Here is a 27490-nt window from a genome sequence, read left to right on the forward strand (position 1 = left end):
CACCTGATACAATAAAACACTGTTTCACGAATCATATTGCCGAGTTTTGAGAGCATATCCGCCGGGGCAAGAGGGCTGGTCTCAGAAACCAAAACGCAAATTCTCGGCACTTCCTGTCCGACAGTATTATGGAACTAAATGTACCACTCAAGCATCCAGACATCTGAAGCGAAACTGGCGGTTGGTATTGGATCTTTCGTGTACGCAAATAACAAATAAACCGAAGACACCCTTGCGATGAGAACTGAGGGATCATAGTAAACGATTCTCCATTCCATCCCCAACATTTCAGTGCATCAGATGTGTGAACACTCTTCCACTGGCCAACACGTCCTCAGTCTGTCCGCCTCTGACAATAACAACGAGTGGTCTTTTGCCGGGAGCGAGAATCTACGTTCCCTGCAAAAATCCCGTGTACACAGAATGGAGGAGGCGAGTCCGCCCTCCAGCTCTTCCCCTGTTTTTGCAATGATTTTCGTTGTTTGTCTCTACTCAATCTGCGCTCTGGTGCAGATCGTGCACCGGAACCGGAAGGAGGGGTCAATATCCTTGCAGCCAGGTTTTCTAGGGTGGTTCTGGAGAGTTTAAACTAGTTTCAGATGGGGATGGGAATCAGAGGGATAGGTCAGAGGAAGAAGGGGATGGGCAAATGTCAGATCTAACAGGTATAGAGTAAGGAGAAGCAGAGTACAGGCTATAAAAGTAGTAAGGTGCATGAGTTAAAGTGCATTTACTTGAATTCAAGAAGCATCAGAAATAAGGGTGATGAACTGAGATCTTGGATAAGTACATGGGACTACGATATTGTGCCTATTACAGAAACATGGCTGACATCAGGGCAGGAATGGATATTGAATGTTCCTGGTTTTCAGTATTTTAAAAGGGATCGGGGGGAGAAGAGGGGATGGGTGACGATACTGGCCAGGGACAATATTACAGCCGCAGAAAGGGTGGAAAACGTAGAAGGATCCTCTCTAGAGTCAATATGGGTGGAAGTTAGGAACAAGAAAGGAGCAGTTACCCTCCTGGGAGTATTCTATAGGCCCCCCGGTAGCAGCAGGGATACCGAAGAGCAGATTGGGAGGCAGAGTTTGGAAAGATGAAAAAATAACAGTGTTATTACCTTGGGAGACTTCAACTTCCCGAATATTGGTTGGCACCTACCTAGTGCCAAAGGTTTAGCCGGAGAAAACTTTTTTAAGTGTGTCCAGAACGGATTCCTGTCACAGTATGTTGAGAGGCCGACTGGAGGGAATGCCATATTAGATCTTGTTTGAGGTAATGAACCGGGTCAGGTGACAGATCTCTCTGGGGGTGAGCATTTGTGGAACAGCGAGCGCTGCTCCATAACCATTGCCACTGTCATGGACAAAGATAGGAGCAAAGTCACGGGAAGATATTTAATTGCGGAAAGGCCAATTATGAGGCTATAAGGCAAGAACATGAGAATGTAAATTGGGATGATATTTTTGAAGGGGAATGTACAATGGAAATGTGGTCGATGTTCAGGGATCTCTTGCAGGATGATAGGGAAAAATTTGTCGCGGTGAGGCGGAGAAGGAATGGCAGGGTGAAGGAACCGTGGGTGACAAGGGAGGTGGAACAACTAGATAGGAAGAAGAAGGCAGCATACATAAGGTGTAAGGAGCAAGGATCAGATAGGGGTTGTGAGGATTATAGAGTAGCGAGGAAGGAGAGCAAGACGGCGACATGAAAAGGCTTTAGCAAGTAGGGTTAAGGAGAATCCCAAGGCTTTTTTCTCGTATGTGAAGAGCAGAAAGATGGCTAGAATAAAGGTAGGTCCGATTAAAGACAAAGGTGGGAAGATGAACCTGGAGGCTGTGGAAGTGGGTGAGGTTCTCTATCTATACTTTTCTTCAGTATTCACCAAGGAGAGGGGTCTTGATGACACTGAAGACAGAGTTGCTAAGGGTAATTGTCTAGAGTATGTAGATATCAAGAGAGAGGATGTGTTGGAGCTGTTAGAAAATAATAGGACAGATAAGTCCCTGGCGCCTGGACGGAATATTCCCCAGGCTGCTTCGTGAGGCGAGGGAAGAGATTGTTGAACCGTTGGCTAGGATCTTTGAGTCCTCATCGGCCACGGGAATGGTACCGGAGGATTGGAGGGTGGCGAATGTTGTCCCCTTATTCAAAAAAGGTAGTAGGGATAGTCCAGGGAATTACAGACCAGTGAGCCTTACGTCTGTGGTGGGTAAGCTGTTAGAAAGAATTCTAAGAGATAGGATCTACTAGCATTTAGAGAATCATGGAATGATTATGGACTGCCAGCACGGCTTTGCGAAGATCTTGCCTCACAAGCCTGATTGGGTTCTTTGAGGAGGTGACCAGGAAGATTGATGAGGGTAGTGCAGTAGATGTGGTCTACATAGATTTTAGTAAGCGTTTGACAAGGTTCCACATGGTAGACTTCTTCATAAAGTCAGAGGCCAAAGGATCCAGGGAAGCTTGGCCAAGTGGATTCAGAATTGGCTTACCTGTAGAAAGCAGAGGTTTGTGGTGGACGGAGTGCATTGGGATTGAAGGGCTGTGACTAGTGGTGTCCCACAGGTATCGGTTCTTGGACCTCCACTTTTTATGATATTTCTTAATGACTTAGGTGAGGGGGTGGAAGGGTGGTTTAGCAAGTTTGCAGATGACACAAAGATCGGTGGTGTAGTGAACAGTGTGGAGGGCTGTCGAAGCTTACAGAGGGATATTGATAGGGTGCAGATCTGGGCTGAGAAGTGGCAGATGGAGTTCAATCCGGAGAAGTGTGAGGTGGTACACTTTGGAAGGACAAACTCCAAGGCGGAATACAAGGTTAATGGCAGGATAATGGGCCGTGTGGAGGAGCAGAGTGACCTGGGGTTTCATATCCATTGATCACTGAAAGTGGCCTCACAGTTGGGTAGGGTAGTTAAGAAAGCTTATGGATGTCAGCTTTCATAAGTCGTGGGATCGAGTTTAAGAGCCGCGAAGTAATGTTACAGCTTTACAAAATTCTGGTTAGACCACACTTAGAGTACTGTGTCCAGTTCTGGTCGCCTCATTCTTGGAAGTATATGGAGGCGTTGGAGAGGGTGCAGAGGAGATTTACCAGGATGCTGCCAGGCTTAGGGAGTATGGATTATGAGTAGAGACTAAAGGAGCTTGGGCTGTACGCATTGGAGAGAAGGAGGATGAGGGGAGACATGATAGAGGTACACAACATATTAAGAGAAATAGAGTGGACACCAGCTCCTCTCTCCCGGGACAACAATGCTGAATACAAGAGGGCATGGCTTTAAGGTAATGGGTGGGAAGTTCAAGGGAGATGTCAGTAGGAGGTTTTTGACCCGGAGAGTGATTGCTGCATAGAATGAGCTGCCTGAGGTGGTGGTGGAGGCTGAGACATTGGTCAATTCAAGACTTGTTAGATAAGCATGTGGAGGAATTTGAAATAGAAGGATATGTGGGAGGAAGGGGTTAGATAGTCTTTGGTGTGGTTGAAGGACCTGTATTGTGCTGTATTGGTCTATGGTTCTATGTTATACTGGCAAATGGGATGAGCAAAAAGGTTAAAATGACGGGCCGAAGAGTCCGTTTCTTCATTGTACGCATTTATGGAATTAAAAGTGGTTGTGGCAAACTAAACAGAGAGATGGAATAACTGCGTCATTTTCTGGATGGAATCATGCAACTGGTGGAGTTTCCTCGGGATCGGTTCCTGGAACTCAAATATTCACCGTTTCCCAGCAGGAAGGAACGCAAGGTCATGTTTCCACGTCTGCGGCTGATGTGAAAGCAGGTGGAAGGGCATTTTGCCATGAGGACCTTGTGATTCTGCTCAATTACTGGCCGCCTCTTCTCTCAGGTGGATAGATTCCTCCGTGGCCACAGCTCTCCCGTGCTGACACGCGCATTGTCACGAGTGTTTGTGAAACCAGTCGGTGTACTCGAGTTGAATCACCTCGACAGATCAGCTCTGTGAAAAGCTCTCTCGAACCGATTATTGTTTATAACGTGATACAGATGTCAGGTGCGGATCACCAACCGGCCTGTCAGAAGCAGAAACACCTGCTGGACTGAGAAAGATAGTCCAGTGTTTCCACTCTCTGATCCAGAAACTGTCGGCGGAGAGCTGGCTCTCCACGCAGCAGCCATGCCTGGGAGCCGCTTGCTGCTGACTCTCTTTATCGAACTGGACCATGCCGGTGCCGCTCACCTACGGGCTCGGTGTGTCTCTTCACACAATCTGTCGGCTTCGTCTTGCTCGTGTTGGTAAATTAAACTTCCATCCAATCGTCTTTTGCCAAGCATTCCGTGAGTCCATTACTTCCTGGAATCCAATACACGGGGCTGTCTTTTACATGGTGTCGGCTGCTAAGTTGCACCTCCAACAGCCTGTCCTCCCCGCATCCGAAACATCGTTTTGATGCTTACTTCTGGCCGAAAAAAACGGAGGGAAGTGAGGAAGCAGAAAGCTGGGAAGGAATGCGTGGACCAAATAGGGTGTTCTTGACAGGGCGAAAACAAGTGCAAAAATGGAGGCGTTTAGAGGACCAGTTAGAAACCCGGTTTTGTTTCTTAGCCCACAGAATGTGCTGCTGGGAGCGAGGCTGAGGGAGATATGCCAACAAAAAAATTATAAAAATCAGAGTCAAAGTATTTGTCAGACATAATTAGTCAGTTTGAATGCAGACAGAAAAGAAGAGTCAGTGACATGATGTTGAAAAATTCGACATTCACTCCATAATGTTCGACGTTCACAGATGGAAGATGAGAGGCTGCTGTGCAAGCTTGCGTTGCGCTTCGTTTCAGCAGCACAGGAAGGCAGAGACAGGAAGGTCAATATGGCAGTTGATTGGCGAACTAAGGTTCTAGGTTAGTGGAAGATCAGTGGCATCCCTGCGAACAGAGTGATCAGACAATCTGTATTTGTTTTCTCCAGTTGTGTCGATGGCCGCATTGTGATCACTGAACGCAGTGCACTGGATTGCGAGAAGTACTGGTAAATCGCTGAGTTGGCTGGATGTTAAATTATTTGGATGTCGCCCAGAGGCGGCAAATACTCAAATCAGAAAATTATTCAACAGGGCTGGATTTCATGAGTACACCTCTCTTCTGCACCACCGCCTCCCACTGCCCCGTTATTCTTTTATGTGGGACTGAGGTACAATTTAGTGTTTCAATGCTGTTCACTGCTTTGGCCCAAGGCAATGACCCCAATGGTGGGCATCAGTGACAGTGTCATCAATCCCTCTTTAATTTGCCGGTTATTATGTTGAGTATCAGAGCCGAAGCAGCTCATTGAGGAGAGCGTCAGACTGAAGATCTAAAGGTCCCGGGTTTCGGCAGTATTGGTATATTATTTGAATGTCATTGTATCGCTAGCCAACCTGCTCTGAACATTTTGTTGATCTTGGAAGTCAGCGTTCGGTAACAGCGACAGAATTGGAATGCGGAGACTCGGAACGACAGTTTCTCAGACATGAAAATGCCGTGAGGGTCGTGAGGGTCGGAGGATCAGGTTTATTCCGACTTACTTTGCCAGAACATTATTTTTAGGAGTACACAACGGAAGCAGAAAATCAGTTTTCGTTCCAGGGAAAGAAAACAAACAAGTGTCTGCGTTGGAGAGCATGCCACTCACACTGCCGGAGCTCACGGGGATTACAGTGACCAGCTGGGACATACGTTTATGGAGCCGTTATTTCGTGAGTGCCGGGCACAAGAAGATTCATCGGCGCGTTATGATCAAACGATGTCGAGCTAAAACATTAACACTGCTTCTCCACTTCGAACAAATCTGGGGCTGACTGTAGTGCGAATGAGATACAGAGTAGGGCGCACCAAAACATTCTGCATGCGGCACATTTCAGGTTGTAAAAGCCAGAAAGAGGAAAGCTGATTACAAAAGAATTAAAGGGTAAATTAAAGTAAAAATAAGAGGAACGACGATAGATGTTCAGGAAATTTAACCGCCAGTGCGAATGTGAATCCAAAGTTCTTCTACATGCCATATAAATACATGCAAAATATCTTCTTCCATGGAGGAGTAATGCCCATTAAGACAAAATGGAAGATTGCAGGCCGGCGCGAATGGGACTATTGACATATCGAATGAGCGCTGTGCATAAGTCTTAATTAGAAATAACATTTTTAACAAAATATCATTGAGAGGGAAGGTAGTCGAGATTCTGCATGCCCCAATAAAACACTAAAGTCTTAAAAAGCTGGTCTTATTCATTAGCCAAGTCAGAAGATCCCTATGTCTTAAATATAAGGATTTTAGGGAAATGTGAGGACTAAATCGCGGGGCCACTGATCATAGTCTACGAATGCTGTTTGGATGCGAGTGCCCCGAGAGGAGGGGAGACTCGCAAATGCTCCTATCTTCTTGAAAAGTGGCCAGTCATTTCATCCTGAGTGGTGGGAAAGCTTTTGGAAACAATGACCCGGACCAAGATTGAAGGACACCAAGCGGAATGTCGACTAATTAATGCAGGAGAACAGGGATTTTCAAGGGCAAATCGAGTTTAACCAATTCGACCCAGTTTTCGGATAAGGTAACAGATGGAGCTGACGGGACTAATGCATGATGGTGCATATGGTCTTCCAGAAAGCATTTGATTGGACGTCACGGTCGGTAATAGCATGGCTTCAACATAACATTCATAAGTGTGGGCCGAAGTGACTAAGGGACAGCTCGTTGTACTACAAAGAACGAGAAATGGTGGCGTTTCCCAGGGATCGGTCTTCGCTCTCTGATTTTTTTTCCTGCTCATATACAATGCAGACGTAGAATTAAGAATGCAAATCATAGTTTCCAGTTTTGCACTTGTCACAAGGTAGGCACTGTTTGAACAGCCAAAAGGACAGTGATGATATTCGGGAGATTCGAACTGGCTTTGGCAATGGTCAGTCGCAAGTTGGATGCAATTTAACATGGACAATGGCAGATGCATTACTGTGCGCTGTGTTCTATTTTGATGGAAAGGCTGAGAAGAGGCGAGACTGATTTATTAAAACTCTTCTGAAATGGAAACAGGGAGCTCAACAATAAAATTGAATGAACTCAAAACTTCAATGAACACGTGAGACTGTGCCGTGGCTGAAGGACAGGCAGGACCGGCCACTCACTACCCCGGCGTATTGATTTTTCAGGCGAGACAGAGAAGGATATCAGAACAGGTGACGTTTTCCGATCAGTCAAGGCATGCATTGCTTCAGCATTGAAGGGTGATATTCCAGAAGGCTCCTCAACGCCTATTTGTGTAGCTGTTGTGAGAAGAGGTATTTTGTGGTCTCAAAGGTAGAGAACTCTGGACACAGTCTTTGGAGTTTTTCAAAAATGATTTAATCACGAAGACAAAAGCGGGAACAGAATGAATGTAAACATGTGAACGGATACACACTGGCACACACACACACGGGTGATCGCAAAACCTAGGGGAAGTCGCAATGGTGGTGAAGTGCGCATGAACGCGCGCGCGCGCGCACGCACGCACGCACGCACGCACGCACACACACACACACACACAGCGAACTGGTTACAAATGATCCGGGAAAATAGAACACGATGCCTGACACTGGACTCTATGCTACCGGGATCCTACTCAGGACGCTCGTAGACCCCTGTGGAAGTGCACACTCTTACCAATGGTCCCTTCGGAGTGGTTTCGACTCCTGCAGCAATCAAGAGAGAGAGAGAGAGAACCACGCACATGTGCTGGAGAGCTGGGTGCAGCCAGTTCAGGTAATTCAACAGGTCCAATAGGTTATGGCCAGGTACAAAAGGTATGGACAGGAACCAGTGGTCAAGATTGGTAATGAGTGGGTGGAGCCAGACCTTGATTGACAGTGGTGTCGCTTTCGACCAGTACTCAATGATGTCACGTCACAGCCATGACCTTTCCCACTACGTTGCACTCTTCGTGCCACACCACGTGCCAATCATGGGAATAGCTATATTTAAGCTAAGAAATATGCGTCAGTATGTAGTACTAATGGAAGGCAGAAGTGGTTGTAATAATCGGACAACCACAGCACAAAATACAGATAGCTATAACAATTATAACGAGGGCGGTGGCCCAGTGGATGACAGTTGCACACCATCCCCCCAGTGACCCAAACGGCCACCAGTTTCCCCATGAGGTGTCGTGCTGGAGGTGCTGGTCCCTTGTTTTTTTGAATTTTGGCCACCGAGTCCCTAATGTGAGCAGCCAGGTTGGTGCCGTTGCTGGATTCATCAGGGATAAAGGTACAGCACACTTTACCAATGCACAGATGCCACCATCAGCAGCGGGTACGTAGTCCGGGGCCATTCGATTCTGCAGGGCTACCAACCTGATGGCAGCCAGTTCCCGCTGCAGTCCTCGTCAGGGCATCCTCGTTGCGTTGCAGTGACACTTTCGTTTCGTCGGCAAACGTCTGGAGCACGCTGGTTATCCGGATGACTTCACGGGAAGCTCGGGCCGTGCCATACGTGGGAAAGGCTATCATCCAGAACCTCTCCTCTTCCGTGATGGCTGATTTGACCCGGTGGACACTGTATTCGGGGTGTCTCCACAGGGTCATTGAAAGCGTGGATATCGGACACCACAAACGTTGGAAAACGGGGAGTCATGGGTAGACACTGCGGCCACAAATCCAATGGGTCCCGTTCAAAGTCCAGGGAGCACCCAGTTTATGAGCTCCGCCAGCGGTGGTCACTGAAGCCCCTGGGTACCAGTTGCGCTCGCAATCCCTATGCCCAACTGAAAAGGTGGAACTGTGGTCATTCTGGAGTCTGCACCAGCATCCCCTCGGCTTTCTAAGCGGCTGCGGGATGATTCTGAGCGTCGGGACTCGGGTGGAAGTCAAATTGTAGGAAGCGAAATACCAGCTCCTGAAACACTCAACCCATTGGGAATCGCCGGGAGGGATGTCCTGCAGTGGTGAGGGGAGTAGTGGGGGACTGATATCCGTCCACCCCACTAAACCGATATACAAAAATGCTGCGTAAGCAGTTCATTTGGAGATCATCGAGGAGGATCGGTGTGAGTGGTAGAGTTTCACCGGCGTGTGCTGGGGTTCAGACGCAAATACATCAGACTGATTGGTTGGAGGTGATGGCGAATTCGTAGGCGATTCTGAGGAAGGTGTTAGCCGGCGTTCCGATGCCGATCATCGCGGTGAGCAGAGGGATTGACTGCAGTATAGTGCCATCATCCTGTAGGGGGTGGGAAGGGATGGGGTGTTTGAGGAGAAAACTCATTCCTGGCGGGCCAGGTGTTGAGTATGAAGACAGGATAGGTTAGTTTGACCCGGAATCGCGACCCATCGGGTGTCCTCGGGACCACGCACAACGACTTCTCCCTTCTGAGAGGGGCCCTGTGGCTGTTGAACTCAGACTCTCCCTGAACCTTCGGTCTTGGGATGTTCTGGATCTCGCAAGTCGGGAGGTGGAGAATGTGCCAGGTGGCCGGATAATGAGGACACCCCCTTGGTCAGTGGTCCGTGTATTGAGCTGGTCGACGGCCTGTTGCAGCACGGTTGACCACCCCTGCAATGTGCGGGAAGGCATCAGCATGCGTACTGTTTCCTTTAGCAGGCCGTTCATTCTTCCTATCAGGCCCGATGTCTGGGGGTGGTAGGGGATATGGAACAGCCACAAAATCCCCGCCTTCGCCGCCCAGTTCAGAACCGTAGCCCCTGAGAAGTGTGAGCACTGATCGAATTTCACCTCCCATGGGACTCCATAGCTAGAGGAGAGGTGCTGCAATCCTTTTATGGTGCTGTTCTGGTCGGCTCTCTCACAGGGCGCCGCCACAAGGACACCCGAGTATGTGTCCACCATCGTCAGGGCGTATTGTTTCTTATTGTGGCATGGGAGCAGTCCGATATAGTCTATTTGCTACGCGCGACTGTCTCCCGTGCTACGGCGAATGCCACCCTGTGACCCTGCTTGCCAGCCTCGTGGTTTTACCTGCTTGCAGGTGGGGCAGTTTGCGTCAATGGTCTTGCACTGATCCACTGTGAGGGCGACCCCGAACTGTTCTGCCCAGCGCCGCTTACTGTCAGCCCCAAGGTGACAGCTTCTACAGTGCGCCAATGAGGCTAAGGCACTGAGGTCAGGTTCGTCCGGGAGGATGGTAGCGCAGCATATCTAGGCGGCCTGGTCCACAGCGGCATTATTTATGGCCTCTTGGGTATATTTGTGGATATGGGCATGCACGCGGTGCACCGATATTTGTCTCTGGGTGGCTTAGTCTCAGGTAAAACCCCAGTGTTCTTCTCCTCAGAGGGGCCGTCCGTGAATTTCCCACCCCGTTTCGTACCACCGTGCCATCCACACCGCCATACCGTTGGCTACCGCCCAAGAGCCGGTTTAGATGTGGACTGGCCCGGTGGAGTTCTGTAAAGGGAGTGCGACCGCCGCTAGCTCGTCCCATTGACTGGACTCTCCCGCTCCCTCTTGTGTTAATGTTTTCTCCGTGGCGGGATGAAGTGCCTCTGCTTTCCAGTGCTGTTTTCCGTTTTTCCAGCGCTGGAGCCATCTGTGAACCAGGCATGCAGTTTCTGTTCGGGGTCGAGGGAATCGAAGGGTTGGCCCCCAGGATACGGGGGAGGGATTGATCTCCTGTCGGGTGGCGACGGTCAGGGCTTGCTCCACCGCCTGTTTGGCTGCTTCAAAGGCAGACTGCTGTTCAGGCCACCATGAGAAAGTGGCTTTCTTGCGGGAAATCATATAGAGGGGTCTCAGGAGTACAGTGAGGTGAGGGATGTGTTGCCGCCAGTAGCCAAGAAGGCCCACGAAACTCTGGGTGTCCGTCTTGTTAGCGGTGACAACAAGCTTTAAGATTTTGCTTCTCGCAGTATCAGGAATGTCCCTCCTGCATACATGCCACTGTATGCACAGGAACAATACCTTCTGGGCTGGCCTTGTACTTTTAAATATTAATGGCCCAGCCCCGCTCTCTGAATGAGGATATGAACATATCAAAATCCTCTGAGGCAAGAGCCTCCGAAGGCCCCTGTACCAGTACGTCATCGATATAATGGGTGACCAAGCCCCCTGGGGGGGAGGTGAATGGCTTGCAAATCCAGGGAGATAAAGCCATGGCATATCGTGGGCTGTGGGCGTAGCCTTCTGGTAGACATTGGAATGTATATTGCCTCCCATCCCAGGTGAATGTAAATTGGTCCTGGGAGGTCTGGTGGAGGGGAATGGAGAACGATGCATTAGTTAGATCTACCACAGCATACCATGGTTAGTCTGGGCGCTCTGCGATATCTTCCACTAAAGGAACGATATTGGGTACCGTGAACGCGAGGTGGGCAGCCTTGCTTAAGTGTCGGTAGCCTACCATTATGCAGCACGTCCCGTTGGTTTTGCGGACGGGCCAGACGGGGCTATTAAAAGGGGAGGCTGCGGGTCTGATTACTCCCTCCCGCAGCAGGGCTTGGACAGCCTCTGTAATGTCTCGGTGTCCCCCGGCACCCGATACTGCCGACTGCAAACGATCGTGGAAGGTGGGGGAGGGGCGGGGAACAAGGACCGGTTCCCAATTGGCAGCCCCGACTATGACCGTAGCCCGGAAAACTCCAAAGGTGACCTTCCCCGGTTGGTATGCAGGGACTGTTCCTCTAAGATATTAATCCCCAGAAGACATTCCGTAGAGTCTGCGATTAAAACGGTCGGAGTTCGGGGAGGTTGGTTCCCAATGGCCAAACGGACCCTGACTTCCTTTGTGGGCAAGACGGAGCCCCCCAACCTCTCTACCTGGATTTGTGCCCCCTTCCACGCAGCGGGGTACCGCGGGATGATGGTGTGCTGGGCACCTGTGTCGACGAGTGCCATCCACCGCTGCACATTCCCCATTTTTCCAGTATACCGCGACGGGTATATGTGGCTCCCCCGGGCGTGGGAGGGTGACGGAACAGACGTGCTGGGGACCCTGGCCTTCATCCTATGGGAGCGGGGTGGGCGGCTGCCGCCCCGTGTGTGAATGTTCCTGCTGGCGGAAGTCTGACATCTCCTGTCGCAGCAGGTCTCTGAGCTGAGCCTGGAGGGCAGGGAAGGCTGTTTCAGGTGAGGGAGGGGCGGAGGCAGTATCGGTGTCTGCAGGGCAGCCCACGTGGTCCGGCGGTTGGGGGCGCCCCCTGTGCCGGATTTGGTCGCGGGGTGGTCGCGGGTCGCCCCCGGCCGGGCTTTCCCCCACAGAACTCTTTCTATCGCGTGTGTAGAGCGGAGGTCGGGACCCTATCTATGTTTGTGCGGTCCACCCCTGCACGCAACAGGTCCCAGTACAGTTGCCTGCGCGTGGGATGATAAGTGGTGTTGAGGAAGTAAAGGCTTAAGAAATTGTGATTGTACATCTTACTAATGAAAAAATACCAGGCACGCAACGCCCTGACTCAGGACTAGATGGTAATCACTGTGTCCGAAACTTGATTGCAAGCCAATTATACTAAACAATAAGGGTGATGGTGATATTAAACAGTAAGTGTGAGGTTTGTCCGAAACAATCAGTGTGATACCTGTCTTTGAATCTATTGATTGTCATTCAATTCTACTGAACAATAAGTGCGATGTCTGTCTTTGAATCTCAGGAACGTGATCGAAACTTGTCCATCCGCATTCATTAAGTGTGCGTGACAAGGACTGGATAAATTGATGTCTGCCCCTCTGTATTGTGGAGACCTCCGGTACGGGCGCTCCAGTGACCACTGCCGATGGTGCAGCAAAGCGGGAGGCTTGCTGGACCTTGAATGAGACCCACTGGAATTGCGGCCTCTGTGCCTACCTGTGCCTTCAACGAGCTGGTATGGTTACTGTTTTCCGGCTTTTGTGTGCCCTATATCCACGCCCTAGACATAATTGGGGAGCACCCGGAATACAGCGCCCACCGGGACAAGAGGACCATCACAGATGCGGAGAGGATTTGGATGATAGCCTTGCCCACGTATGGCAAGGCCCAATTGTCCCGTGAGGTCATCCAAATAACCAGCGTGCTTGAGGCGCTGGCCAATGAAACAGCAGTGGCACTGTAACATACCGAAGACACCCTGATGCGGACGGCAGCTGAGCTGACAGCCGTCAGGATGGCCGCCCTGCAGAATCGAATGGCCCCGGATTACCTACTCGATGCAGATGGTGGTACCTGTATGGTGATTGGAAAGGAGTGCTGCACATTTATCCATGATGAGTCAAGGAACATCACCCTTGGCTTACATTCGGGACTCGGTGGCTAAAATTCAAAAAGCAAGGGCCAGCTCCTCCAGCAAGACACCTCATGGGGATACTGGTGGCTGTTTGGGTCAATGGGGGGCTTGTGGTCAACTGTCATGCACTGGGCGACTCTCTCATTCTCATTGTCATCGCAATTTGTATATTATGCTGCGCTTGCCAAGTTATTAGGAGCACTGCTGCCTTTCATTGATACTATACACTGACACATATTTCTAGAATTAGTAATAGTTATTACCATGATTAGCGAGTGGTTTGACTTTCGATGGGTGGATTGTATTGTGGAGGGCCAGGGACGTCACGCGACGGCCCTGTACAGCACCTGGCCGAAGGACCACTGCCAATCAAGGCCTGGCTCCATCCCCACCCATCAGCGCATACCTGACGATTGGCCTTCTCAGCACCTTTGCACCTGGCCTCAGGCCATTGGTCACTGGTGATCGATTAGGTCCTGCCGGCACCGGGCCATTGGCCCTTTTGAACTACCTGGGCTGGACCACCGCCAGCCCTCCAGCACGACAAATAGTGCCCCATGTGCTAGTTCTTTCCCTTTGTTGCCCTGGAGGAATCGTGCAACAACAATGGAGAGACCACTGGTAAACTGTGCACGTCGACAGGTTTAGAAAGTTCTCACATTAGGATTCCCGGTGGTGTGAAACCGCACCTGCACTAAGTCAAGGGCTAGCGGGTAGCGTATTGCTTTTCTTTGTTTGTTGACACCTAGTTCGTTGTGTGTGTGTGTGTGTGTGTGTGTGTGTGTGTATTTTACCCTCGTTGCGATTTTCACACTCTCGCTGTCATCGGTGCGCGCGCGTGTGTGTCGTACTGTTACCTTTTCCTCGCGTTTACCTTTGGAAACAAATAATTTAATTCTAAGGCTGTGTCCAGAGTCGTTTACTTTCGAGACCTCGAACTTGTCCCACAACAGTCACAACAAGGTAGATCCTGAGGTCAGAGTCCATCTCATCGTATAAAGAAACCGTTCAATAGTCTTATCACAGTGGGATAGAAGCTGTCTTTAAGTCTGATGGTATTTGCCCTTAGTTTCCTGTATCTTCTCCCTGATAGAAGAGGAGAGAAGAGAGAATGACCCGAGTGTGTTGGGTCTTTGGTAATGCTTGCTTCGCCAAGGCTGCGAGAGGTAAAGACAGAATCCGCGGTGGGGAGGCTGGTTTCCTTGACGCGCCGGGTCGTGCACACATCTCTATGCAGTTTCTCGTGGTCCTGGGCAGAACAGTTGCCGTACCAAGCCGTGATGCATCCAGATGGGATGCTTTCTATGGTGCATCAATAAAAGTTGATGAGTGTCAAAGGCGAATTTCTTTATCCTCCTGAGTAAGTAGAGGCACTGGTGAGCTTTCCTGGCCGTGGCATCTACAAGATTTGTCCCGGACAGGCTACTGGTGATGTTCACTCCCAGGAACTTGATACTCTCAACCCTCTTGACCTCAGCACGGTTGATGTAGACAGTTATATGTGCATCGTCCCCTTTCCTGTTGTCAATGACCAGCTCTTTTGTTTTGTTGACATTGGGAGAAAGGTTGTCGTCATGACGCCATGCCACGAAGCACTCTATCTCCTTCCTGTACTCCGACTCATCGTTGTTTGAGATACGGCCTACAACGGTGGTATCATCTGCAAACTTGTGGATGGAGTTCGAGCAGAATTTGGCCACACAGTCGTGAGTAGACATGGGGTAGAGTAGAGGGCTGAAGATGTAGCTATGTGGGGCACCAGTTTTGAGAATCATCGTACTGGAGGTTATTGCTGCCAATCCTCATTGATTGAGGTCTGTTGGTCATAGAGACAAGGATCCGGTTACAGAGGGAGTTGTTGAGTCCTAGGCCTCGAAGTTTGGTGACGTGTTTGCTTGGGATTATAGCATTGAAGGCAAAGCTGTAGTCAATAAACAATAATCTAACGTAGGTGGCTTTACTGTCCACATACTTCAGAACAATGTGTAGGGTCAGGGAGATGGCGTCTGCTGCAGACCTGTACCGCGATAGACGAGTTGCAGTGGGTCGACTTTGTCTGGGAGGCTGAAGGTTATGCGTGCCTTGACCAGCGTCTCGAAGCAATTCATAATGATGGATGTCATAGCCACTGGTCGGTAGTCATTGAGGTATGTTATCTTGCTTTTCGGTGGTACCGGGATGATAGTGGTCTTCTTAAAAATGGAGATTGAAGCAGGGAGAGGTTAAATATGTCTGTAAATACTTCCCACAGCTGGTCGCACAAGCTCTGAGAACACGGTCAGGGACACTATCTGGGCCAGATGCTTTCCTCGTGTTCACTCTCCGAAAGACTGATCTTACGTCTTCAATGGTGACCACGGGTTCAATTGCTTTGGAGGCTATCAGGGCGGGTGGTGACAATCCACTTCCCTTTTGTTCCAAACGCGCATAGATGGTGTTTAGCTCATCATGAAGGTATGCGCTGTTGGATGACTATGCAGCCCGTCTTCGTCTTGTAGCCTTTATGGCATGTAAGCCCTGCCATAACTGATGGCTGGTCTGGGACTCTATTGAGAGTCGGTATTGCCTCTTGGTATTCCAGATAACTTTCCAAAACTCATATCTCGACTTCTTGTACAGGTCAGGATCACCAGATTTGTTGGCAGCAGTCCTCTACTTCAGCAGAGAATGGATCTCCCTGTCCATCCATGGAATCCTGTTTGGGAACACCTGAATTGTTGGCTTTGTGAGGGGCAGGTCGTTCCTCACGAGCATGATTGAGCACATTGATAAAGGTAGAACAATGGATGTGCATGGATCTTAGTAAGACGCTTGACAAGGTTTCTCAAGAAGGCTTATTCAAAAAGTCAGGTGGATAGGATCCAGGGTAATTTGGCTGTGTGGATTCAGAATTGGCTCGCTCATAGAAGTCAGAGTGTGGTGTTATATGGAGCGTATTCTGCCTGGAGGTCCGTGACCAGTGGTGTTCCGCAGCGATCTGATCTAGGAACCCTGCTCTTTGTGATTTCTATACATGACTTCGATGAGGATGTGGAAGGGTAAGTTTGTAAGTTCGTTGATGATACAAAGGTTGGTGGTTTTGGGGATAGTGTAGAAGGTTGCTGTAGATTACAATATGATATTGATAAGACGCGGACCTGGGCTGAGAAGTGGCAGGTGCAGTTCAACCCCGAAAAGTGTGAAGTGATACACTTCGGGAGATCAAATTTGAAGGCAGAATACAAGGTTAATGGCAGGACTCTTAGCAGTGTGGAGGAAAAGAGGGATCTTGGGGTCAACGTCCATAGACCTCTCAATTTTGATGCGAAGATCGATAGGGTTATTCAGAAGGCGTATGGAGTGTTGGCCTTTATTAGCCGGGGTATCACTTTCAAACGCCGAGGGGTGATGTTGCAGCTTTATAGAACGCTGTTTAGACCACACTTGGAGAATTGTGTTCTGTACTGGTCGCCTGATTATAGGAAGGATGTGGAAGCTTTAGAGGAGGTGTAGAGGAGATTTACCAGAACGCTGCCTGGATTGGAGAGCATGTCTTATGAGGATAGTTTGACTGAGTTAGTGATTTTCTCTTTGGGGAGAAGGAGGATGAAAGGTGACTTGATAGAGGTGTAAAAGATAATAAGAGACACTTTAAGGTGATTAGAGGAAAATATAAGGGGATTTCAGGGGGAAATGTTTACACAGAGAATGGTGGGTGCATGCATCGCACTGTCGGCAGAGGCTGTGGTGGCAGGTACATAAGAGACATTTAAGAGACTCTGAGATGGACACATTAATGACAGAGAAATGGAGAGTTAAGTGGGAGGGAAGGGTTAGATAGATCTTGGAGCAAGATAAAATGCCGGCATAACATCGTGAGCCGATGGGCCTGTACTGTGCTGTAATGTTCTATGTTCTGGTAGATGACCTTCTGTGGCGGAAGGAAATTTTGTTGACAATGAACCGGGGTCAAAATCACTCCTTCCCTTCATGACATACTCACATTCTGTTTGACACAAATCATGAAGCATTTCAGTTGTTCTCGGAAGCGAACGCAAAGAAACTGAAAGGTGGAATATACACGTTGCCTGAGTCGTTAAATGCATGGCAGTAACGATATCTTGAGGATCAATGCGAGTTTTGCCAGTTGGTTCCACATGGTGCCAGTTTTGGAAATACGGCCTTATTAAGGGATCCCGATAATTTTTCACACCTGTCACTGAATTCAGCTGATAAGAGTATGGATACATGAACACTTATTGAAAGACGATTTGAGTACAGGCGATAGATGTCTCACTGCAATTACTTTTGGCCCTTCAGAGACCACACCTGGAGTATTTAGTGCAGATTCTGTCACATGACCTGAAAAAAGGAAACTATTTCCAACACGGGAGGCCAAAGAAGATTCATCAGGCTGATTCCGTACCTCCCTGAAAGTAGAAATATAACCAGATACAACAATAAAGAAGGAATGTGGCATGCTTGCATTGGCTGGTCGCGGCATCGAGTATCATGTCAGAATGTCATGATGCAACTTTATTTATCCTTGGTTCGGCCACACTTGGAATATTGCGTGCAGTACCGGTCGTCCCATTACAGGAAGTACGAGGAGGCTCAGGCAAGGGTGCAGAAGTGGTTTACAAGGATGCTGCTTGGGTTCAAAAAGGGTTTGAAAAAAGCTGGATTTTTTTCTTGAAGTGTCGGAGGCTGGAGGGAGAACTCACAAAAGTGTATGAAACCTTGAGAGGCAGAGAAAGGGCAGATAGCCAGAACCAGGGAAGAAATGTCGAATATTTAGAGGGCATGATTAAATCTGAGAGGGGGATGTTTAAAGGGGATGTGCGGGACAAGTTTCTTTCTCACAGCAGGCGGTGGATGCCCTCAATGCGCTCCCAGTAGTGGTAGTAGAAGCACCTTGGATCGTGGCGTTCAAGACGCCTTTGGATCAGCAGGTGAATATGCAGAGAATGGAGAAATATGGCTCATGTGCGGTTGATGGGATCAGTTAAATTATAGTGGAAACTGACATTGTGGGCCTAAGGGCCTGTTACTGTGCTGTACTCTTCCATGATCCATATCCTGTGAGGAGACAATAGGATCATCAAAGAATGTATTCACCAAAGTTTGAGGAAGGAGAGATGATTTGGAAAGGTAGAAAGTGCCGACAGGTTTCGACGGGCTCAGTGCAGGGAGGACGTGTCTCGTGGCTGCGGAATCCAGAACCTGGGAACACCTTTTGAGAATTAGCGGCGCACCGGTTGTAAATGTGACGGAGATAAAGTTCTTCTCTCAGAAGGGTATGAATATGTGGAATTCTCCATGACAGGGGCATGTGGAGGACAAGCTGCTGAACATATTTGGGAAGGTAGTAGAGAGATTACTGGACCCAAAAGGCATGAACGGGTTTGGGGCGTCAGATAGAATATGTACTGAGACCAAGGTCACAACAGCCGAATCGCACATTTATCTCGCTCTATTTACATCTTTCTGAGTGTCTGCTCAATAGGGGGCACGATCACTCAGCGTGTATTTTATTGCTTTACCTCATTTCCCTGCCCAGTGTCCGTTTCTATCCTCATTGTCACATCATCCAGTTATAACTTGACTAGTGGCTTCAGTGTAACGGTTGTCTCACCATCGAGTGAGGGGAAGTCTGAGACAGGAGTGGAGAACCTATAAAAGAGTTAATATCTATGACACAATCATACTGTATATTGAAGGTGCAATAACGTCCCAGTTTTATTATCACCGATTATTGGTTTCAAAGCCTAAATTCTTCACAAATTGCTTAATGTATTGCAGGCCTAATCTCCGAGATTGAAGCGAATGTGTTTGCCTCAGTGCGAACCGAGCAAAACATTGAAAGATGTCAAACTCGTCGAATTAAGTCGGGAAAAACAACAGAGGCGGACCGTTTGAAAGAATCGGAGAACTGAAGCTGCGTTTGTTTATCGTGTTACAGCGATGCATCAGAAACCAGCATTTCGTCTGGGATCCGAGAGAAATGTGACAAACACAATCCATCAATTTTTAGCCACGTTCTCTTCGAAGCATTTTGCTTATTTTGTGTATCAATATGATGCAGCAGAAACGTAACTGTCAAAGTTGTTGACGTGCTTCTCAGGTGCCTGGAAGTAATGTTAACGTTTCTGTTTTTGTTTTCTGATCCCACAGGAACAGTCTCCCAAGTACATATGAAACCTGTTCTGCAACGCGCTGTCATTTAGATTCCAGCACAGAGGACAGATTTCCTCCACCACACCTGCGACATGATGAGAGTTCCACAGCGTGTATCCGTTTTCCATGCTGCCTCCAATCTCACAGGCAGAAATGGTTTATTACCCGATTATGGCAGCCTTTGGAGGTCCGGGTAAGTGATTACATTTAATTAAAAAATTTAGGAATGGCAATTCAATTTTTCCCCGTTCTTCTCCCGGCAACAATCTGAAGTTTAAATTTTCGTTCCTGCAAACCATTCAAAGGCTAAATATGCAGTGACCTTTTATTCCGGAACTACCAATTACTTTCATTTGGTTAAGCTGAAAATACACGTTTGAATGGCAAGAATCTTACGATTTTTGAAGTATATTGAAAATATTGCATTTGACTGAACTTCCCCGCAGTCAGTAAAACACATTCTATTCACTTTGTTGTTTCCATGGATCGGATAGACAGTCAGAGGCTTTCCCCAGGGCTGAAATGGTTGCCACAAGATGATATAGGTTTAAGGTGCTGTAGAGTAGGGCGTCGTCGTGGCTATACCTAGAGATCGAGGATGATAGTCTTCATTCCGTTGATCTATTTATGGGCTCTCAAGTGGCTTGTGAGTCCAATCTTGGCTCTGAAAGTTCTTCCGCATTCAGGACAGGTCGTTCCAGATGGCAGATAAGCCTTTGGTTGTTGCTGCCTCTCTTTCCATTTTCTTCTCTTTTTCTCTAATTCTGCACATCTGTCGGCTTCGAAAGTTGCTGGCCCTTCTCGGATGATGGTTTCCAGAGTTTTCTGTCCTTGGCATTGGTTTCCCAATTGTTGATGTCGATGTTACATTTCTTCATGTTGGCTTTTAAGACGTCTTTGAATCTCTTCTGTTGTCCGCCTCTTTTAAGTTTGCCTACTTTAAGCTGGGAGTAGAAGATTTGTTTCAGCAGACGTTCGTCTTTCATCCGAACAATATGACCGCTCCATCTTAGTTGGTTCTTGATAATGTAGCCTTCAATGCATGTTGTTTTTGCTTCATTTAGCACGCTGACTTTGGTTCTTCTATCTTCCCAGCTGATAATTAAGGTATTTCGAAGACAAGGTTGATGGAATTTTTTAAGTGCCTTCAGATGTTGTCCAAGTTTCTGTTGCATACAGGAGTGTTGGGATCACCACTGCTTCGTACATTAACATTTTAGTGTCTGTTCGGATGTCACGATCATGGAAGACTCTTGTTCGGAGACGTCCAAAAGCTGTTCCAGCGCATTTAAGACGATGTTGGATCTCGTCATTAAGGTCGACATTGGAGGAGAGGTAACTTCCAAGATATGGAAAGTGGGGTCCACATTTTCTAGGGTTGTTTCTCCAAGTTGGATTGATGGTTCTATCCGATTTGTCTCAGTTAGTGACGGTTGGTAGATGATCTGAGTCCTCTTGGAATTGATGGGAAGTCCAAGTTTCGTGTACGCACTGTTGAAGGCAGTCAGAATCTGTTGTCGGTGGTTTTCTGAGAGAGCTGCAACACAGTTGTCGTCTGCGTATTGGAATCGATGAGGGAACACGTGGATGTCCTGCTTTTGGACTTGATACAGGCAAGATTGAAAAAGCTGCCATCTGTTCTGCGGACAATTTCAATTCCTGGGGGTAGATCATCCTTGATGATGTGGATGATTGTCGCAATGAAGATGGTGAACAAAGTTGGGGCAATCACGCATCCCTGATTTACCCCTGATCTGACTGGAAAAGGCTCACAGTTACTGTTGCTGACCCTGACTGTGGCGAGCATGCCATCGTTTTGGATTCTCAGGATTCGAATGTACTTTTTAGGGCATCAATAGGTGGATAGGACATCCCATAGGAGCTCCCTTGATACCGAGTCAAAGGCTTTGGTGAGGTCGATGAATGCCATGTACAAAGGTTGAAGTTGTTCGCCACATTTTTTCTTGCAGTTGTCGCATTGTGAAGATCATGTCGATTGCTCCAAGTGATGGTCTAACACCGGCTTGTGTCTCCGAAAGGATCTTCTCGGCTAAAGGCTTGAGCCGGTTGTTATGATGTGGGTGATGATCTTTCCTGCTGTTGCTAACAGGGATATTCCACGATAGTTTCCGCATTCGGATCGATCACTTTTCCTTTTGTAGATGGTAACGATTGCTGAGTCTCTAAATCTGCTGGTACGCCTTCATTTATCCAGATCTTGATGAGAAGTTGATGCAGTTGGTAATGAAGCAGGTCACCTCCAATTTTGTAGACCTCGGCTGGTATTCCATCGAGTCCAGCGGCCTTGTTGTTCTTCAAGGTTTTGATGGCTTCCCTGCCTTCTTCAAACGTTGGTATTTTTCTCAGGGAGTCATCAACGGGTTGTTTATTTCCTGGAGCGCAGGAGAATGGGGGGGGGAGTGGTATCTCATGGAAGTGCACTAAATTATATGGGGTATAGACAGGGTGAATGCATGCAAACATTTTCCCACTCTGGTTGAGTGAGACTGGAAATAGAGGTCACAGTTTGATGGTGAAAAGTGAAATATTTAAGGGGAATATGAGGGGGACGACTTCACTCGGGTGGTGCGAATGTGGAATGAACTGCCAGCGGAAGTGGTAGATGTGGGTTCGATTGTAACATAGGAGAAGATTGGATAGCTACATGGATGAGAGTTGTCTGGAGGCCTGTGTCTGTGTGCACTTAGATGGGACTGCGCATAAAACAAGGCCAGCTTGGACTAGATAGGCCAAATGGCCTGTTTCTGAGTAGTGGTGTTCTGTGACTTCATGAGAGTTCACCTTTGACAATTTTCGATTTGCTCTTCAGTAACTTTGTCTGTATGCACCAAAACGAGTAACAGTGGCTCTGTGGCGCAATGGATAGCGTGCTGGACTTCTACTGACACGCGATCAAGCAATTCAGAGGTTGTGGGTTCGAGTCCCACCAGAGTCGGTGTTTTTTCCGCACTCGTTACAATGATAAACAATGTCAGAATTCGTCTGGGTGATGACGTCACCGGAAGGTGTGGAGAATCTTGAAATCCAGGCCTTTGCTTGAAATCATCGAGTCATTCACCAGAAACGGAGACAAGGTGATTGTTTTTCTCAAAGAGCGTCGTCTTCCTCGGAACTGTCCGGGGAAATTGCGGAGGGCACTGAGTCCTCGATTCAGTCAGTGATATAGTGAAGACGGGAGGAGATACACACTGAAAAAAAAGAGGGGAATAGGTTAAAGGAGCACAGGAGAGAATGCAAAAGCTCGAAATCTGAAACAAAGCACACAAAATGCTGAGGAAACTCAGCAGATCCGGCAGCATCTATGGAGGGAAATGAACAGTCGACGTTTCGGGCCGAGATCCTTCGTCAAGGACTGGAAAGGAAGAGGGCAGAAGCCAGGATCAAAGAGAAGGTGTGGCGTAGGAGCACGAGCTGGCGGGTAACAGGTGAATACAGGTGAGTGGGGAGAGTGGGAATAATGTGAGAAGTTCGGATGTGATCGGTGGAATAAACGAAGGATGGGAATGCGGAGTTCATCAGATGATGTAATCACCCGCGATATTATTAAATGGCTGACCTGGGTGTCGTGATTCATGTTGATGCGTCGTCTGCAGTTCAGCAAACAATAGCAATAATCATCTTCGAAATCTGTCGTTCAGAATTCAAAATGTCCAGATTACCTGGCACCTAAACCCCGCATAAACCCTTCATAAATAATCTTCATTACTTATGTCCATGAAAAACCCCGACTCAGAAGGCACTCGGCAGAAGAGTGCTAACGGAGCAGTTTCTGTTGCGTTCTGTATTTTGCCGATTACTGAGAAGGCAACGGTGGGCAAAGGGTATTGAATGATGAAGTCCTCATGAAATGTGTTTCCGCCAATATTGGACGTTTGTTCACATATCTGTTGGCGCAGTTTGTGATCATTGTGAATATCCCAGAGACGGTTCAGCAGAGATTTTCCAGAGTCATGGCCAATGTCAGTGATTTCATTTGCAATGTTATGCTGTATAAGCAGGTATTACTTCATCTGGACGAAGAACATTGAGAGGCCACTTTATGGACATCTTGGTGTACATGTCCAAACTTCGTCGAACTTAACAAAACATGTATATGGGGTGGTGAGTTCACTCTTTGCATCCACTGAACATATGTAATTTTATCCCTCCAGACCCATGTCAAAACTAAGAATATTCATGGAAATTAGCGTCCCTGAACTGGCGTCTGGAAATCCCCATGGTCTGCCACCCTGCCGTCTGACGTGAAAACCGTTTACCACTGCTCTCTCCGGTCTACTTTGAAGAAATATTGAATGGGTTGGAAATCGGGAACACGCATCAAGCCTCAAACACAGGATCTGGAGAAAGAGTTTCAAAACTTCCAAGATTAACATACTCAAACGATAAGCGCAATTGTGTAATGAGTGGAAAGAAAAGTTTTGCTGTGTTGTGGTTTGGCCGAGCGGTCGAAGGGGCAGGATTATTGCTCCATTCTCCGTGGAGGCGTGGGTTAGACTGCTGTTGGGCGTATACCTATTCCTTCTTTTCCACTAGGGTTTTATGTTGCACGATTAAAATTCATTCCTAAATGTTCTGCAGAACAAAATCTAAACATCACAGTTCAGCGTTGCGATGACCCTGCATTGGTCCCTGGGTCAACGGTGCAACTGAGGGGCTACCGAATGGTCCTGAGTTAATGAGGAGGTTGTGCACGTGTCAGGATCGTGACCCATATTTATACGAAACATATAGATGCAGAAGTAATTGATACCTTTATACATTCTAACTGATATCCGTAAGGCAGCGTATCATGTGTCTTGAAAGACACAGCGAAATATTCGGCGTTCGAGTCGAAAAATCTGTGCAACTTGGCGTGAAATAGTTTGCCAACAGAACCATGGCAAGGTCACAAAGCAGAAGACTCCCGCTTTTTGCAAACGATTATCACCCAGAATAAAAATACAGCGGAAAACGCAAGGAGATGGAAAACAAACAATCGGAAATGTCATCTGTTGAAACCTCTCGCTCTCTTTCTCTCTCCGCACACACGGGCAGACCTGCAGTGTTTCTGACGAATGCTTTATTTCTTCTGTTCCTTTTGCGGCATTTTAGTGTATGTTTGCAGGCGCGTGAATGGCGGTGCTTTCATGGAACACACTTTCATCGCACGGCAATTCACCCCATAAATGAAAGGCTCCGATGGTAGTTGAACCCAGGTCCTATTGCTGTAGTTATGAGTTTGAACTGTCATTAACTGCACTTGTTCGTCTGCTGGCGAGGGAATTGCTTCAGATTCTGCTTATTTCTTCAGATTCTCTGCTCCGCCCACTTCCGACCATTGTGTCACGGATCCAGCAAGAGATTCTCTCCACTGCCAATTCCGCCTGATTCACTGAAGATGTCCTCGCATCCAATCACACATTCCCCAATCCCTCTCCCGCAACCTCACCACCACACTTCGGTCTTTCAATGTGATCTCACCATCCATTCAGAATACGTCCTCAGATGTCAAATAAGATGAACAAACTGCGTGAAGAGTACATCGGAGCTTTCCTTTTTCCTCAGTTTGTTGTTTGAACCAAGAAGGAGATGAATATATCTGTGAATATTAACAGACTGAGAACGCTACCGAAATGAATAACATGGACATCTGTACAGCAGTGTATCATCCCGACCGAGGAACTCAAGGATGACGCCGAATGTTTCGCCGATGATACCAGGTGTCTTTCTGTTCGTTGGGACTCTTATATTGAAATAATTGGGAGATAATATTTAGACAGTGGGGTGAGTTCAAATCGATGGAGGTAATTTATCGAGCCTTTCCCATAATAATTTACGAAATGTTTCATGTCACATGAAGACAAACGAGACCTTTCTCCGATAACTTAATCTCCTTCAACAGGCAAAACGCTGGAGTAACTCAGCTGGTGAGGCAGCATCTATAGAGGGAAATGTCCGGAGCAGCACACAAAATGTTGGAAGAAAATTTCACTCCATAGACCCAGAGAGAAGTGAACGTCTTGTCTGCTTCAGGTAGGCTGCTTCATTCACAATTAGTTGCGACACTGAAACAGCTCACGCCACACATCGCACCGAGCCAGCTTGTAACCATGGTATCTGTCAGCGGAAGGGCGTGAGTCGGGGAAAGAGAACTCCCTGAATTTCCAGCGGAAATGAAAACTCCGCCTTTTCTGCGAGTTCTCTCAGTTCCGCAGCGGAATCATTCGACGTCTCAAAACACTTCACACCGGCTAATTGACCGAGTGTTTGAAAATCCGTCCCTCCTTCTTCTGACTTTCTCACAGAACTCTGGCCCCAACATCAGTCTCAGTTCTTTCTTCCGAATTCTTCAGCATGAAAGGACCGTGTGGCTGAATGGAGAAGGCGTTTGACTTCGGTGTTTGATGTGATGCCATTGGAAGATCGCAGGTTCGAGCACTGTCACGGTCGTTTTACCGATATTAAGGTTTTGTTCCCATTCTGTCGCTCACTCTCTCCAACACATCGATCCCATGTGTTCCAAGCACACACAGTGGAAATGCGTCCGTATCGCCACAAATACCTGTGCCGCGTGTACTCCCGTCACGCATCCTCATAGACAACACAACGTTATCTCGCTCCGTCACCGCTCGCAACCTTTTATTGTATGTGCCTTGCTTGAAATGTATTTCCACAAACACCTTGATAACTGTCGAGACACAAGAGAGTCTGCAGGTGCTGGAATCTGGAGCGACACAGACAAACTGCTGGAGGAATTCAGCAGATCAAATTAACATCAACGTCACTGGTCGAGACCCTTCAACAGGTCTGGAAATAAAGAAGGCAGGAGCCAGAACAAAAAGTTTGGGGCGGGGGAGAAGCACAAGCTGGCAGGTGAGAAGTGAGTCCAAGTGAGGGGGGAAGGTAGGTGGGTGGAGGAGTGGGGAGATGCAAGAATCTGAGAGGTGACAGGTTGAAGATGTAAAAGACTAAAGGAGGAATCGTGTAGGAATCGTGTAGGAGATCATGGAATAAAGGTAAGGAGGTGGGGAACAGATGTGCAGGTTATTAGAGCGAAGGAAGGGAAAGAGAAGGGGCGAAGGGCCACATGACTGAGGGAAAACAAAGGGGGATGTTGAATTCCTTGAGAATTGGTTTACAGAAATGTGCAGATTTCCACTCTCCGTGGTTGCTCTGTTACAGGAAGAAGGGGTAAGTCGGAAAATTTCCTTCTGGGAACCCGCACTGTTTGACAGGAATCCATTGGGGCACATGTAAAACAATCGGACCGGTGTTATTTTCAACAGTTTGGAAGTTCTATGACACATCCGAGGTTTTGTCAATCCGGTTGGCCGAAGAAACCCGGCAGCGTTACTTTTCTACACAAAGTTTCCTGCATGGGACGTCGCATCCTCATCATCTCCAGCAGCAGTCGATTGGCACAGACGGGACCGTGGGCAGCTGCTCATGTGATATCGCCGGCAGCAGGTGGCCTCATCTTCCGACACAATAGCAACATTCGGAGACATCACAAAAGGCGGCCGCAATGATCATGGAATACATACCTCCTGGTATATGACGCAAAGCTTCAGCGGCAAGTTACTCTCCCGCAAGTTATCCCGTTGAAACAGCCAGAATATCCTTTCGCCCAGCTGACAGTGGCAGAGTGAAAGAGAGAGGAGCAAGTTCCAGCCTTCCGTCTCCTGAACCAGGGCGGGTGAACACATTGGAGCTCCCCAATCTCAGGGTCTGTGATTCAGGCGCATTTTGTTCCGGGACATTGTTCCAACTCACCAAAACATTTTGTGGCGATATGGTGTCGGAAGGAGCCGATTCTGGGTAGCCGGACTGATGTTGGTGGCGTGTGCGGCACTTTCAGCAGGTCGGATCGCAGGGAAGGACACTCCAGCTGTGGAACTTCGCACTGATTACGGAAGGAACTTATGATTTGAGATAAAATAGAAACCTACATCCTGTCATTGAAACTGAAAGTACCTTTGTGAACCCAGGTGTCAGTCCACTGACAAATCTTCAGCGGAGATTGTGCCGTGGGGCACGAGATTCAAAGAAAATATAAAATAGCTGCCGGAACCCGGGACCTTCAGATCTTCAATCTAACGCTGTCTCAGCTGAGCTATTTCGGCTCCTACTGTTGGCCCTGCCC

The 27490-nt window shown here is 48.0% G+C and overlaps 1 protein-coding gene and 1 non-coding gene across 2 annotated transcripts in view; one reads left to right on the plus strand and one right to left on the minus strand.

Annotated features, from left to right (window-relative positions):
* LOC127585911 (class I histocompatibility antigen, F10 alpha chain-like) overlaps positions 1-27490 on the minus strand; it is a 603397-nt gene that overhangs the window by 523694 nt on the left and 52213 nt on the right. The gene's annotated exons all lie outside the window — the stretch shown is intronic.
* On the plus strand, positions 22213-22303 carry trnar-ucu (transfer RNA arginine (anticodon UCU)). Its single transcript is given in 2 exon segments — positions 22213-22249; positions 22268-22303. It is a non-coding gene; the product is annotated as a tRNA-Arg (tRNA).

The sequence above is a fragment of the Pristis pectinata genome, chromosome 34, assembly GCF_009764475.1.
Source record: "Pristis pectinata isolate sPriPec2 chromosome 34, sPriPec2.1.pri, whole genome shotgun sequence".
NCBI classification, from domain to species: Eukaryota; Metazoa; Chordata; class Chondrichthyes; order Rhinopristiformes; family Pristidae; genus Pristis; species Pristis pectinata.